Source organism: Aythya marila (genome assembly GCF_965140915.1).
Source record: "Aythya marila genome assembly, chromosome: W".
NCBI classification, from domain to species: Eukaryota; Metazoa; Chordata; class Aves; order Anseriformes; family Anatidae; genus Aythya; species Aythya marila.
In genome coordinates this window covers 15,188,628-15,205,408 of record NC_139081.1, presented here as the reverse complement: position 1 = coordinate 15,205,408, position 16,781 = coordinate 15,188,628, and the positions used below count along the sequence as shown (strand labels likewise).

The 16,781-nt window shown below is 50.0% G+C and overlaps 1 protein-coding gene across 2 annotated transcripts in view; it reads left to right on the top strand.

The window, feature by feature from the left end:
• The window catches only part of LOC309889563 (transcription factor RFX3-like), a gene marked incomplete at both ends in the record, with an annotated part of 145,340 nt that overhangs the window by 28,166 nt on the left and 100,393 nt on the right, over positions 1–16,781 (top strand). The window lies entirely within an intron of this gene.

The window sequence follows — 16,781 nt, the reverse complement described above, 5'->3', positions numbered from 1 at the left end:
GAATGGAATACAATACTACATCCCGAGTTGGAAGGGACCCACAAGGGTCATCAAGTCCAACTCCTGGCACCACACAGGTCTATCCAAAAATTCAGACCACATGACTGAGAGCATAGCCCAAATGCTTCTTAAACTCCAACAGGCTTGGTTCTGTGACTGTTCCTGGGGAGCCTGTTCAAATGTGCGACCACCCTCTCGATGAAGAACCTTTTCCTGATATCCAACCTGAACCTCCCTTGTCACAGCTTGACTACATTCCCTCGGGTCCTATCACTGGTCACCAGGGAGAACAGATCTATGCTTGCCCCTCCGTTCCCCCCCATGAGGAAGCTGTAGCCCATGATGAGGTCTCCCCTCAGCCTCCTCTTTTTGAGGCTGAACAAACCAAGTGACCTCAGCCGCTCCTCATATGTCTTCCCCTCTAGGCCCTTCGCCATCTTTGTAGCCCTTCTCTGGACAATCTCCAATATTGTTCATGGCACTGGAAAGCCAACTTACAAAGCTTTTTGTAAAACTGCAAATGGCTTAGGTCAAGGGACCTAAAAATGAAAGAACAAAAATACAATGAAAAAGGTAGCAAGTCGACTGCTGTGGTTTAACCTAGCCGGTATCTAAGCACCACACAGCTATTTGGTCACCCTCCCCCCTCCCTCTCTGGGATAGGGGAGGGAATCAGAAAAAAAATCTGAAAGCTTGTGGGTTCAGATAAGGACAGTTTATTAGAACAGAAAAGAAAGGGTAACGGTTACGTTCAACATCAACAACAGCATTCCACCCTCGGTGGATGAAGAAACACAAGAAGATCAGAAAACCGATGAGCAGGAGCCTGATTACATCAACTCCGAACTTTGTTGTGGAAGTAGTTAAAGACTAAAAATAATGACAATAGTACTACTAATAACAATGTGTACAAAACAAGTGATGCACAGTGCAATTGCTCACCACCCACTGACCGATGCCCAGCCTATCCCTGAGCAGCCAGTCCCCTTACCCCAGCTATCCACCCCTATATATTGTTTGGCATGGCATCAGATGGTATGGAACACCCCTTTGGTCAGTTTGGGTCAGCTGTCCTGGGTCTGTCCTCTCCCAGCTCCTGCTGCACCCCTAGCCTGCCTGCTGGCAGGACAGAGTGAGAAGCTGAAAAGTCCTTGGCTTGGTGTAAGCACTGCTCTGCAACAATTAAAACATCAGCGTGATATCAACATTATTCTCATCCTAAATTTGAAAGACAGCCCCATACAAGCTACTAGAAGGAAAATTAACTCTATCCTAGCCAAAACCAGGACAATATAGCCACCCCTTATTCCATACCATTTATGTCATGGTTGCACACTTTCCAATACATTCCAATTAATCACCACTTTTCATATATGTATATATAATGTCCACTGAGTGTGTGTAGTCCATGACTGACTTCGGGATCCATCTGTCACAGCAGTCTTTCAGAGCAGAAGAGATGGTGTGTGATGTTGGATCGTCACACGTTGAAGCCTGTTCTCGTTCCATCATATCTCTGTGCTTGTCCATTTCTATCAAAATTCATTCATCATTATCTGTGTGGCTGTTACTGTGATACCATTGATAGGACATTGACATATAGCAATCATGGTAGTGATGACATACAGTATCATATAATAACTAACATAATACAATTCAACTCATGAGCTATTCTCATCCAGTATTAAATCCCTTTGAGGTATACATTGGACCTCCCCATTCCTTTGTATTACCCACCAAGTGCATCCAGGTCCCTGAGCAAAAGCAATACCACAAATGGATTTGCCTTTTCCTGAGGCAGGAGTAACCCAGACTGTCTTCCCTAGCATGTTTCCTACATGTACTATAGCGACTTTATCCCCTTCTACAGTACGTAACAGGTTTGATTGGGCAAGTCCATTTTGGATCCCCTAGTGTTGACTAACCAGGTGTCCTTTGCCAAATGCATATCCCAATTTTTGAATGTCACAGCACCCATTGCCTTCAGTGTGGTCTTTAACAATCCATTGTATTGCTCAACTTTCCCGGAGGCTGGTGCATGATAGGGGATGTGATACACCCACTCAATACCATGCTCTTTGGCCCAAGTGTCTATAAGGTTGTTTTGGAAATGAGTCCCACTGTCTGACTTGATTCTTTCTGGGGTGCCATGTCGCTATAGGACTTGCTTTTCAAGGCCCAGGATAGTGTTCTGGGAGGTGGCATGGGGCACAGGATATGTTTCCAGCCATCCGGTGGTTGCTTCCACCACTGGAAGTATGTGGCGCTTGCTGTTGCGGGTTTGAGGGAGTGTGATGTAATCAATCTGCCAGGCCTCTCCATATTGATATTTCAGCCATCGTCCTCCATACCAAAGAGGCTTTGACCATTTGGCTTGCTTCATAGCAGCATGTCTCATAACCATGAATAACCCGTGCTATAGTGTCCATGGTCAGGTCCACCCCTTGATCACAAGCCCATCTGTGTGTTGCATCTCTACCTTGATGGCCTGAGGTGTCATGGGCCCATCGAGCTATAAATAATTCACCTTTATGTTGCCAGTCCAGATCTACCTGAGACACTTCAGTCTTAGCAGTCTGATCCATCTGCTGGTTGTTTTGATGTTCTCCACTGGCCCCGTTCTTGGGTATGTTAGCATGTACGTGGCGTACCTTTACAACCAGGTTCTCTACTCGGGCAGCACTATCTTTCCACAATGCTGCAGCCCAGATGGGCTGCAACTGCCAGTTGCTTTGCTTCCATTGCTTCCATTGCTGTAACCACCCCCACAGGGCATTTGCTACCATCCATGAATCAGTGTAGAGATAGAGAACTGGCCACTTTTCTCATTTAGCAATATCTAAAGCCAGCTGAATGGCTTTCACTTCTGCAACTGACTCGATTCACCTCCTTCAGCAGCTTCTGCAACTCGTTTTCCCAACCTGGTTCGCCCCTCTGACTATTATCCTCTTTTGATAGTCCAGGCTGGCAGTGATGACATTGAAGAGAGAAGCCTGAAGGCTATCAAATGAGACTTTAGGGGACTGGGACGGTTAGTGGATGGAGCGGGAGTGCAGGTGGTGTTTTCGTCTATCCCTACGGTGGCAGGGAGGGGTACTGAGAGGACACGGAAAGCCCACCTGATAAACACGTGGCTCAGGGGCTGGTGCCAGCACAGAAATCTTGGGTTTTTTGATCATGGGGCACTTTACTTGGCACCCGGCCTGATGGCTGCAGACGGGTCCCTATCTTTTAGGGGAAAACGGATCCTGGGCCAGGAGCTGGCAGGGCTCATTGAGAGGGCTTTAAACTAGGTAAGAAGGGGGATGGGGCTGAAGCAAGGATTGTTGGAGCTGTGCCAGGGGGAATGACGGCAAGGCCGGAGGATAAGGCAATGGCCCAGCTGAAGTGCATCTACACCAATGCACACAGCATGGGTAACAAACGGGAGGAGATGGAAGCCATCGTGCGGCAGGCAGGCTACGACTTGGTTGCCATCACTGAGACGTGGTGGGACCAGTCTCATGACTGGAGTGCTGCAATGCCTGGCTATAAGCTCTTCAGAAGGGACAGGCAGCACAGAAGGGGTGGTGGTGTGGCTCTCTATATTAGAGAGTCTTTCTATGTTGTAGAACTCAAGGCTGGGAAAGACAAGGTCGAGTCCCTTTGGGTTAGGATCGGCAGGCACAACAAGGCTAGCGTCCTGGTCGGGGTCTGTTATAGACTGCCGAACCAGGATGAGGAGACGGATGAGGAATTCTACAGGCAGCTGACAGAAATTGCGAAATCATCAGCACTTGTTCTCGTGGGGGACTTCAACTTCCCTGACATATCCTGGAAGCACAACACAGCCCAGAGAAAGCAGTCAAGGAGGTTTCTGGAGAGCATGGAAGATAGCTTCCTGACGTGGCTGGTTAGTGAGCCTACCAGGGGTGGCGCCCCGCTAGACCTTCTCTTCACAAACAGAGAAGGACTGGTGGAGGATGTGATTGTCGGGAGCTGTCTTGGGCAGAGTGACCACAAAATGGTGGAGTTCACTATTCTTGGTGAGGCCAGGAAGGGGACCAGCAAAACCGCTGTATTGGACTTCCGGAGGGCTGACTTTGTGCTGCTGAGGACACTGGTTGGTAGAGTCCCTTGGGAGGCGGTTCTGAAGGGCAGAGGAGTCCAGGAAGGCTGGGCGCTCTTCAAGAGGGAAATCTTAATGGCGCAGGAATGGTCTGTCCCCACGTGCCCAAAGACGAGCTGTCAGGGAAGAAGACCAGCCTGGCTGAACAGAGAATTGTGGCTTGAGCTTAGGAGAAAAAAGAAGGTTTATAATCTTTGGAAAAGTGGGCAGGCCACTAGGGAGGACTATAAGGATGTTGCAAGGCTGTGCAGGGACAAAATTAGAAAGGCCAAAGCTCATCTGGAGCTCAATCTGTCTACTGCTGTTAAAGATAACAAAAAATGTTTTTATAAATACATCAACACAAAAAGGAGGCCTAAGGAGAATCTCCATCCTTTACTGGATGCGGGGGGAAACTTAGTTACAAGAGATGAGGAAAAGGCGGAGGTGCTCAATGCCTTCTTTGCCTCAGTCTTTAGCGGCAATACCGGTTGTTCTCTGGATACCCAGTACCCTGAGCTGGTGGAAGGGGATGGGGAGCAGGATGTGGCCCTCACTATACACGAAGAAATGGTTGGTGACCTGCTACGGCACTTGGATGTGCACAAGTCAATGGGGCCAGATGGGATCCACCCGAGGGTACTGAGAGAACTGGTGGAGGAGCTGGCCAAGCCACTTACCATCATTTATCAGCAGTCCTGGCTATCGGGGGAGGTCCCAGTTGACTGGCGGCTAGCAAACATGACGCCCATCTACAAGAAGCGCCAGAGGACTGACCCGGGAAACTACAGGCCTGTCAGTTTGACCTCAGTGCCAGGGAAGCTCATGGAGCAGATTATCTTGAGAGTCATCACGCGGCACTTGCAGGGCAAGCAGGCGATCAGGCCCAGTCAGCATGGGTTTATGAAAGGCAGGTCCTGCTTGACAAACCTGATCTCCTTCTGTGACAAAGTGACGCGCTGGGTGGAAGAGGGAAAGGCTGTGGATGTGGTCTACCTTGACTTCAGCAAGGCTTTTGACACCGTTTCCCACAGCATTCTCCTCAAGATACCGGCTGCTTTTGGCTTGGACTGGCGTACGCTTCGTTGGGTTAGAAACTGGCTGGATAGCCGGGCTCGAAGAGTCGTGGTGAATGGAGTCAAATCCAGTTGGAGGCCGGTCACTAGTGGAGTCCCCCAGGACTCAGTACTGCGGCCAGTCCTCTTTAATATCTTTATCGATGATCTGGATGAGGGGATCGAGTGCACCCTCAGTAAGTTTGCAGATGACACCAAGTTAGGTGCATGTGTCAATCTGCTCGAGGGTAGGAAGGTTCTGCAGGAGGATCTGGATAGGCTGGACCAGTGGGCTGAGGCCAACTGCATGAAGTTCACCAAGGCCAAGTGCCAGGTCCTGCACCTGGGGCGCAACAACCCCAAGCAGTGCTACAGGCTGGGAGATGAGTGGCTGGAAAGCTGCCTAGTGGAGAAGGACCTGGGAGTATTGGTCAATAGTCGGCTGAATATGAGCCAGCAGTGTGCTCAGGTGGCCAAGAAGGCCAACAGCATCCTGGTTTTTATAAGAAACAGCGTGGCCAGCAGGAGTAGGAAAGTGATTGTCCCCCTGTACTCGGCTGTGGTGAGGCTGCACCTCGAGTACTGTGTTCAGTTTTGGGCCCCTTGCTACAAGATGGACATCTAGGTGCTCGAAAGAGTCCAGAGAAGGGCGACGAAGCTGGTGAGGGGTCTGGAGAACAAGTCTTACGAGGAGTGGCTGAGGGGGTTGGGAATGTTCAGCCTGGAGGAGGCTCAGGAGCAACCTTATTGCTCTCTACAGATACCTCAAAGGAGGCTGTAGCGAGGTGGGGGTTGGTCATTCTCCCACGCGCCTGGTGATGGGATGAGAGGGAATGGGCTAAAGTTGCATAGGGGAGGTTTAGGTTGGGTATTAGGAAGAACTGGTTTAGTGGAGGACTTGTTAGTGTTAGGTCATAGGTTGGACTAGGTGATCTTGGAGGTCTCTTCCAACCTAGATGATTCTGTGATTCTGTGATAATTCTTTGCAATGCTGTTTAACTGCATCATACATTTAACTAATCATTTTTCCTGATAAACAGACCCAATTCCGAGACCATCTAAGGAACCTGAAGGTTCTCAAGTCCATGGGACCTGATGTGATGCATCCACGGATCCTAAGGGAACTGGCTGATGTAGTTGCTAAGCCACTGCCCATCATATTTGAGAAGTTGTGTCACTCCACTGACTAGGAGAGGGGAAACATAACCCCCACTTTTAAAAAGGGAAAAAAGGAAGACCCGTGGAACTACAGGCATGTCAATCTCACCTCTGTGCCTGGCAAGATCATGGAGCAGATCCTCCTGGAAACAATGCTAAGGCACGTAGAATCATAGAATCATTAAGGTTGGAAAAGACCTCCAAGATCATGTGGTCCAACCATCCCCCTACCACCAATATCACCCACTAAACCATGTCCCTAAGCACCAAGTCCAGCCTTTCCTTAAACACCCCCAGGGACAGTGACTCCACCACCTCCCTGGGCAACCCATTCCAATACCTGACTACTCTTCCTGAGAAGAAATTTCTCCTCACTTCCAATATGAACCTCCCCTGGTGCAACCTGAGGCCATTCCCTCTAGTCCTATCAGTAGTTATCTGCGAGAAGAGGCTGACCCTCAGCTCCCCACAACTTCCTTTCAGGTAGTTGTAGAGAGCAATAAGGTCTCCCCTGAGCCTCATCTTCTCCAGTATAAACAACCCCAGTTCCCTCATCCACACCTCATAAGACTTGTTCTCTAGACCTTTCACCAGCTTTGTTGCCTTTCTCTGGACGCTCTCCAGGGCCTCAATGTCTTTCTTGTAGTGAGGGACCCAAAACAGAACACAGTACAAAAGGTGTGGTCTCTCCAGAGCAGAGTACAGGGGGACAATCACCTCCCTAGTCCTGCTGGCTTCCTGATACAAGCCAGGATGCCATTGGCCACCTGGGCGCACAGCCAGCTCACGTTCAGGTGAGCCTCGACCAACACCCCAGATCCTTATCCTCTGCACAGCTTTCCAGCCACTCTGCTCCAAGCCTGTAGCGCTGCACGGGGTTGTTCTGACCAAAGTGCAGGACCCAGTACATAGCCATGTTGAACTTCATCCAGTTGGCCTCTGCCCATTGACCCATCCTGTCCAGGTCCCTCTGCAGGGCCTTCCTACCGTCCGGCAGATCAACACTCCCCCCCCACCCCCCAACTTGGTGTCGTCCGCAAACTTACCGAGGGTGCACTCAATGAGGGTGCACACATTGCACACATGGAAAATAAGGAGGGGATTGGTTACAGCCAGCATGGCTTCACTAAGGGCAGATTGTGCCTGACAAATCTGGTGGCCTTCTGCAATGGGGTTACAGCATTTGTGGATGGGGAAGACAACTGACATCATCTACCTGGACCTGTGCAAAGTATTTCAAAAGGTCTTGGAGAACAGGAGAGGTGCCTGAGAACTGTAAGAAAGCCAGCATTACTCCAGTCTTCAAGAAGGGCAAGAAGGAAGACCCAGGAAACTACAGGCCAGTCAACCTCACCTCCATCCTTGGAAACGTGATGGAGCAGCTCATCCTGGAGGCCATCTCTAAGCATGTGGAGGACGAGAAGGTGATCAGGAATAGTCAGCATGGGTTCGCCAAGGGGAAGTCATGTTTAACCAGCCTGATAGCCTGTTACGATGAGATGACTGGCTGGATGGACGAGGGGAGAGCAGTGGATGTTAACTACCTTGACTTCAGCAAGGCTTTTGACACTGTCTCCCATAACATCCTCATAGACAAGCTCTGGAAGGGTGGGATCCATGAGTGGACAGTGGGGTGGATTGAGAACTGGCTGTATGGCAGAGCTCAGAGGGTTGTGCTCAACGGTGCTGAGTCTAGTTGGAGGCCTGTGGCTAGTGGTGTCCCCCAGGGGTTGGTACTGGGTCCAGTGCTATTTAACTTATTCATCAGTGACCTGGATGAAGGGACAGCGTGCACCCTCAGCAAGTTTGCGAACAGTACAAAGCTTGGCAGAGTGGCTGACACACCAGAGGCCTGTGCGACCATTCAGAGGGACCTGGACAGGCTGGAGAGTTGGATGGAGAGGAACCTCCTGAGGTTCAACAAGGGCAAGTGCAGGGTCCTGCACCTGGAGAGGAACAACCCCAGGCACCTGTACAGGTTGGGGGCTGACCTGCTGGAGAGCAGCTCTGCGGAGAGGGACCTGGGAGTCCTGGTGGACAACAAGCTTACCATGAGCCAGAAATGTGCCCTTGTGGCCAAGAAGGCCAATGGGATCCTAGCCTGCATCAGGAGGAGTGTGGACAGCAGGTCAAGAGAGGTAATCCTCCCCCTCTACTCAGTTCTGGTGAGGCCACACCTGGAATACTGTGTGCAGTTCTGGGCTCCCCAGTACAAAAGGGACATAGAACTTCTAGAGAGGGTCCAGGACAGAGCCACAAAGATGATTAAGGGATTGGAGCATCTGTCCTATGAGGAAAGACTAAGTGAGCTGGGCCTGTTTAGCCTAGATGTCGTGGTTTAACCCGACCGGCAGCTAAACACCACGCAGCCGTTCGCTCACCCTCCCCCCTCCCTCTCTGGGACGGGGGAGAGAAATGGAAAGTGAAGCCCGTGAGTTGAGATAAAGACAGTTTAATAAGACAGGAGAAAAAATAACAAAAATAATAATAACAATAATAATAATGATGATACAATGGTGATAATACGAAAGTAATAATAGTATGTACAAACAAGTGATGCACAATGCAATTGCTCACCACCCGCTGACCGATGCCCAGCCTAACCCCGAGCAGTCCGGCCCCCTCCCCCCGGCTAGCCACCCCTATATATTGTTTAGCATGACGTCAGATGGTATGGAATACCCCTTTGGCTAGTTTGGGTCACCTGTCCTGGGTCTGTCCCCTCCCAGCTCTTACTGCACCCCCCAGCCTGCCCGTTGGCAGGACAGAGCAAAGGCTGAGATGTCCTTGGCTTAGTATAAGCACTGCTCTGCAACAATTAAAGCATCGGGGTGTTATCAGCACTCTTCTCATTCTAAGCCAAAACACAGCATTCCACCAGCTACTAGGAAGAAAATTAATTCTGTGCTAACTGAAACCAGGACATCTATCCACCCCTTATTCCATACCATTTATGTCATGCTCAGGTTACACTCTTTTCCATACATTCTAATTAGTCACCTATAGTAATCATGGTAGTGATAACATACAGTATAATATACTATTTAACATGGTGCAATTCAGTTCATGGGCTATTCTCACCCAGTATTAAATCTCCTTGAGGTACACACCGGACCTCTCCGTTCTTTTGCATCACCCACCAAGTATATCCAGGTCCCTGAGCGAAAACAATTCCACGAATGGGTTTGCCTTTTCCTGAGGCAGGAGTAGCCCAGACTGTTTTACCCAGCATATTTTTTACATGCACTACAGGAACTTTATCCCCATCTACAGTACGTAACAGGTTTGATTGGGCAGGTCCAGCTCGGTTGGTAGATCCCCTAGTATTGACTAACCAGGTGGCCTTTGCCAAATGCGTATCCCAGTTTTTGAACGTCCCAGCGCCCATTGCTTTCAAGGTAGTCTTTAACAGGCCATTGTATCGTTCAACTTTCCCGGAGGCTGGTGCATGATAGGGGATGTGATACACCCATTCAATACCATGTTCTTTGGCCCAAGTGTCTATAAGGTTGTTTCGGAAGTGAGTCCCATTGTCTGATTCTATTTTTTCTGGGGTGCCATGTCGCCATAGGACTTGCTTTTCAAGGCCCAGGATGGTGTTCCGGGCGGTAGCATGAGGCACAGGATATGTTTCCAGCCATCCGGTGGTTGCTTCCACCATTGTAAGTACGTGGCGCTTGCCATTGCGAGTTTGAGGGAGTGTGATGTAATCAATCTGCCAGGCCTCTCCATATTTATATTTCAGCCATCGTCCTCCATACCAAAGAGGCTTTGACCGTTTGGCTTGCTTGATTGCAGCACATGTTTCACAGTCATGAATAACCTGTGCTATAGCGTCCATGGTCAAGTCCACCCCTCGATCACGAGCCCATCTGTATGTTGCATCTCTACCTTGATGGCCTGAGGTGTCATGGGCCCATCGGGCTATAAATAATTCACCTTTATGCTGCCAATCCAGGTCCACCTGAGCTACTTCAATCTTAGCAGCCTGATCCACCTGCTGGTTGTTTTGATGTTCTTCAGTAGCCCGATTCTTGGGCACATGAGCATCTACGTGGCGTACTTTCACAGCCAGGTTCTCTACCCGAGCAGCAATATCTTGCCACAATGCAGCAGCCCAGATAGGTTTGCCCCTACGCTGCCAGTTGTTTTGCTTCCATTGCTGTAACCATCCCCACAGGGCATTTGCTACCATCCATGAATCGGTGTAGAGATAGAGAACTGGCCATTTTTCTCGTTCAGCAATGTCTAAAGCCAGCTGAATGGCTTTCACTTCTGCAAACTGACTCGATTCACCTTCTCCCTCAGCAGCTTCTGCAACTCGTCGCGTAGGACTCCATACAGCAGCCTTCCATCTCCGATGCTTCCCCACAATACGGCAGGACCCATCAGTGAACAGGGCATATTTCTTTTCATTCTCTGGCAACTGGTTGTACAGTGGGGCTTCTTCAGCACGACCCACCTCCTCCTCTGATGATATCCCAAAGTATTTGCCTTCTGGCCAGTCCATGATCACTTCCAATATTCCTGGGCGACTGGGGTTTCCTATTCGAGCCCGCTGAGTAATCAGTGCAACCCACTTGCTCCATGTAGCATCAGTTGCATGATGCGTAGAGGGGACCCTTGCCTTGAACATCCAGCCTAGTACCGGTAATCGGGGTGCTAGGAGGAGCTGCGCTTCAGTACCGACCACCTCCGAAGCAGATCGAACTCCTTCATATGCTGCCAATATCTCCTTTTCAGTTGGAGTATAGCGGGCCTCAGATCCTCTGTATCCCCGACTCCAAAACCCCAGAGGCCGACCTCGAGTTTCCCCAGGTTCTTTCTGCCAGAGGCTCCAGGTGGGGCCGTTCTCCCCGGCTGCAGTGTAGAGCACATTCTTTACATCTGGTCCTGTTCGAACTGGCCCAAGGGCTACTGCATGGACTATTTCCTGCTTGATTTGTTCAAAGGCTTGTCGTTGTTCAGGGCCCCATTCAAACTCATTCTTCTTACGAGTTACTTGGTAGAGTGGGTTTACAATCAGACTGTAATTTGGGATGTGCATTCTCCAAAACCCCACAACACCTAGGAAAGTCTGTGTTTCTTTTTTGTTAGTTGGTGGAGACATAGCTGTTATTTTGTTGATCACATCCATTGGGATTTGACGACGTCCATCTTGCCATTTTATTCCTAAAAACTGGATCTCCCGTGCAGGTCCTTTGACTTTATTTTGTTTTATGGCAAAACCGGCTTTCAGAAGGATTTGGACTATTTTCTTCCCTTTCTCGAAAACTTCCTCTGCTGTGTCACCCCACACAATAATGTCATCGATGTACTGCAGGTGTTCAGGAGCTTCCCCCTGCTCTAGTGCAGACTGGATCAGCCCATGGCAAATGGTAGGGCTGTGTTTCCACCCCTGGGGCAGCCTATTCCAAGTATATTGGACTCCCCTCCAAGTGAAGGCAAATTGTGGCCTGCACTCTGCTGCTAGAGGGATGGAGAAAAATGCATTAGCGATATCAATTGTGGCGTACCACTTGGCTGCCTTCGATTCAAGTTCATACTGAAGTTCCAGCATGTCCGGCACTGCAGCACTCAGTGGTGGCGTGACTTCGTTCAGGCCGCGATAGTCCACTGTTAGTCTCCACTCGCCATTAGACTTTCGCACTGGCCATATGGGACTATTGAAAGGTGAATGAGTCTTGCTGATCACTCCTTGGCTCTCCAATTGACGAATTAGCTTATGGATGGGAATCAGGGAGTCTCGGTTGGTGCGATATTGCCGCCGGTGCACAGTTGTGGTAGCAATTGGCACTTGCTGTTCTTCGACCCTCAGCAACCCCACAACAGAGGGGTCCTCTGAGAGACCAGGCAAGGTAGATAATTGTTTAATGCCCTCTGTCTCTAAGGCAGCAATACCAAAAGCCCACCGGAACCCTTTTGGGTCCTTGCAGTATCCTCTTCTAAGATAGTCTATGCCAAGGATACATGGAGCATCCGGACCAGTCACAATGCGGTGCTTTTCCCACTCATTCCCAGTCAGACTCACTTCAGCCTCCAATACAGTCAACTGCTGAGATCCCCCTGTCACTCCACAAATATAGATGGGCTCTGGTCCTTTATAGCTCGATGGCATTATAGTACATTGTGCACCGGTGTCTACTAAAGCCTTATACTTCTGTGCGCGTGATGTGCCAGGCCATCGAATCCACACAGTCCAATAAACTCGATTGTCCCTTTCCTCCCCCTGGCTGGAGGCAGGGCCCCCCTAATCCTGGTCAGAATCTTCCTCGTTTCTGTGTTTGAAGGACTGTCTGCTGGAAGTTGGAGCAGCAAACTTTTCGGAGAATCCCTTTTTCCTGATTGTTTTCTTTTGCAACTCACGTACCCGTGCCTCTAGGGTCGCGGTAGATTTTCCATCCCACTTTCTCATGTCCTCTCCATGGTCTCGTAAGTAAAACCACAGGGTGGCACGGGGTGAGTACCCACCATATCGTCTTCCTTGTGTGGGTGAACGCCTACCCCTGACAGCTGAGACACTGCTTTGTACAGGTGCGAAGGAGAATAATCTCTCTTCAAGTTGGTGAACCTTTTCAGAAAGTTTCTCCCAAGTGTTCTCCTTTGGTCGGTGGGCACTGGTTGGTTCAGGTGGGGAGGACAATAGATTCTCTTCAAGTTGGTGAACCTTTTCAGAAAGTTTCTCCACAGCTGAGACGCAGGCCTGTAAGGAAGAGGAGAGACTTTCTTCGTACTGCCGGAGTTGTTTAGCCGCTTCACCCACTGTGGGTTCCTCATCCTCTTTCCAGGCCATTATTGCCAATGAGCTGGCATATGATGATGGTGCACTCCGTACAAACTTCCGCCACATGGGTCGTGTACACTTGACTTCATCTGGATCTGTGGATGTTTGTTTGAGGTCTGGATCCTCATAAATCACTTCCCGTACGGCTAATTCCCTCAGGTACTGGATTCCCTTCTCCATAGTGGTCCACTTGCCTGGTAGACATAAAATATCTTCCTTGAAGGGATACCTTTCCCTCACAGCTGAGAGGAGACGCCTCCAGAGGCTGGTGGGTCGTGCTCCATCTGCAATTGCTTTGTCAATGCCGGCGTCTCGAGCAAGGGATCCCAGCCGCTTGGCTTCCCTGCCGTCTAATTCCACACAATTGGCTCCAGAGTCCCAGCACCGGAGCAGCCAGGTGACAAGCTGCTCACCTATACAGCGACCAAAATCTTTTCGCACATCTCGTAGCTCGCGCTCGTTTAGGCTTCGGGTAGTTACTGTTGCTCTTTCGGCATCCTCATCTTCCTCCTCCTGAATCCTTGACGGCCCAGCGTCGTCATCATCTTCGTCATCTCTATACTTAGTTTTGGCAGAAGCCTTACCTGGATTGGCAGAAGACTCTCTGCGTTCTAAACGACTTGAATTTCTATACCATATTTTCACCTTCTCTACAGGGGCAGCTTGCACTGCTACTGCTCGTTTCTCTGACTTTGTTACAGGGTCTGCCACAGGGGTTGGAATGCCCTCTGCAGGGTCAACTTGCACTGCTACAACTCGTTTCTCTGACACGGCCACAGGAGCTGGAGCGGCTACAGGAGCTGGAGCAGTTGCAGGAACCGGAGCTGTAGCGGCTACAGGAGCTGGAGCTGGAGCTGGAGCAGTTGCAGGAGCTGGGACTGGAGCAGCAGTAGGAGCTGGAGCTGGAGCGGCTTCAGGAGCTGGAGCTGGAGCGGCTTCAGGAGCTGGGACTGGAGCAGTTGCAGGAACTGGGACTGGAGTAGCGGCCGGAGCTGGAACTGGAGCGACTGCAGGAACTGGGACTGGAGCAGCTGCAGGAGCTGGAGCTGGAGCGGCTTCAGGAGCTGGAGCTGGAGCAGCTTCAGGAGCTGGGACTGGAGCAGTTGCAGGAACTGGGACTGGAGTAGCGGCCGGAGCTGGAACTGGAGCGACTGCAGGAACTGGGACTGGAGCAGCTGCAGGAGCTGGGACTGGAGCGGCTGCAGGAGCTGGGACTGGAGCGGCTGCAGGAGCTGGGACTGGAGCGGCTGCAGAATCCACCGTAGGGGTCACAGTGGCCGTTGGATCTGTCACAGGGTTTGGAGTGGCCGCAGGGTCTGTCACTAAGTTGACAGCAGTATCAATGGCAGCTCGATAGGCATGAGCCAGGCCCCAGCACGTTACAATGATTTGTGTTACTTTGGAACTGCCAGAATCATTACACCTTTTTTTCAAGCATTCTGCCAGTTTTTGAGGATTTTGCCATTGTTCAGGGGTGAATTTCCAACACACTGGGGGTGCCAACTGCTCTAGATGCCTGCCCATATCCACCCATACTCCCTGCCACCCACAACTATACTGCCTCCGGGCAGATCTCCGGATGAGCTTCATAAGTAGTTGTTTAACTTTAAGCAGAATCTGAAGTGCATTCATGAGGCAGAACAACAAGACTATGGTATTCTGAGTATTCCAGAAATATTCAATATCTTGGAGAGCTATTGTGACAAGCTCAGGGGATAAGAGGGTGGTGAAGGAGGAAGGCAGAGTGACCCAGGAGGATACAGGGGTGGTGAAGGAGAAAGGGAGAGTAAGCAAGTAAGGAAAAATATCCTCCCCTTTCCCCTCCACAGATTGACTCTCTAATGGAGAAAAACAATAGGTATAATTGCTAATAGTTCCCAAGATGCTGTTTCCAAAGTACAGAGTCCACGATGTTACTGAGTATAAATACCAAGTTAGAGTCATGACCAGATATCTTATCGTCTCATAAGCCATTGCTATAACACTTAGTACCATAATGGTCTGAAACCAGGGCCCGGAGAGGAGAAACAACACTACAGAGAGCAAATACGGAAAATAATGTACTATAATACTCAATTTGGAAAACAGGCGCAGCAGAGTTGTGATTAAAGCAATCAGCATCATGACAAGTGACTATTAAGCAGGTCTAATCCTTCCACCAATTTTAGTTTAACACACTCTGATCAGATCTGCCGTTATCTCAACCTTTCGGGCCCCACGTTGGGCGCCAAAAAGACTGTCGTGGTTTAACCCGACCGGCAGCTAAACACCACGCAGCCGTTCGCTCACCCTCCCCCCTCCCTCTCTGGGACGGGGGAGAGAAATGGAGAGTGAAGCCCGTGAGTTGAGATAAAGACAGTTTAATAAGACAGGAGAAAAAATAACAAAAATAATAATAACAATAATAATAATGATGATACAATGGTGATAATACGAAAGTAATAATAGTATGTACAAACAAGTGATGCACAATGCAATTGCTCACCACCCGCTGACCGATGCCCAGCCTAACCCCGAGCAGTCCGGCCCCCTCCCCCCGGCTAGCCACCCCTATATATTGTTTAGCATGACGTCAGATGGTATGGAATACCCCTTTGGCTAGTTTGGGTCACCTGTCCTGGGTCTGTCCCCTTCCAGCTCTTACTGCACCCCCCAGCCTGCCCGTTGGCAGGACAGAGCAAAGGCTGAGATGTCCTTGGCTTAGTATAAGCACTGCTCTGCAACAATTAAAGCATCGGGGTGTTATCAGCACTCTTCTCATTCTAAGCCAAAACACAGCATTCCACCAGCTACTAGGAAGAAAATTAATTCTGTGCTAACTGAAACCAGGAAGAGGAGATTGAGATGGGATCTTATCAACCTCTACAAAAACATGAGGGGACAATGTAAAGAGGATGGGGCCAAACACTTCTCAGTGGTGGCCAGTGGTTGGACATGGGGTAATGGGTATAAATTGAACCACAGGAGGTTTCATTGCCATATAAGGAAGAACTTCTTTATGGTTGGGGTGACAGAGCACTGGAACAGGCTGCACAGAAAGTTTGTGGAGTCTCCTTCTCTGGAGATATTCAAAACCTGCCTGGATGCAATCCTGTGTAACATGTTCTAGGTGACCCTGTTTGAGCAGGGGGGTTGGACTAGATGATCTCTGGAGGTCCCTTCCAACCTCAACCATTCGGTCATTTTGTGATTCTGTGATTTGACACTATTCCACATGATATCCTTCTCTCTAAAATGGAGAGACATGGATTTGACGGATGGACCATTCGGTGGGTAAGGAATTGGCTGAATGGTCAACGACTCAATGTCCAGGTGGAGATCAGTTGGAGGGAAGGGATGCCATCCGGAGGGACCTGGACAGGCTTGAGAGGTGGGCCTGTGCGAACCTCATGAAGTTCAACAAGGCCAAGTGCCGGGTCCTGCACCTGGGGCGCAATAACCCCAAGCAGAGCTACAGGCTGGGAGAGGAATGGTTGGAGAGCTGCCAGGCAGAGAAGGACCTGGGAGTGATGGTGGATAGTCAGCTGAATATGAGCCAGCAGTGTGCTCAGGTGGCCAAGAAGGCCAACGGCATCCTGGCTTGTATCAGGAACAGTGTGACCAGCAGGGCTAGGGAGGTGATCGTCCCCCTGTACTCAGCTCTGGTGAGGCCGCACCTCGAGTACTGTGTTCAGTTTTGGGCCCCTCGCTACAAGAA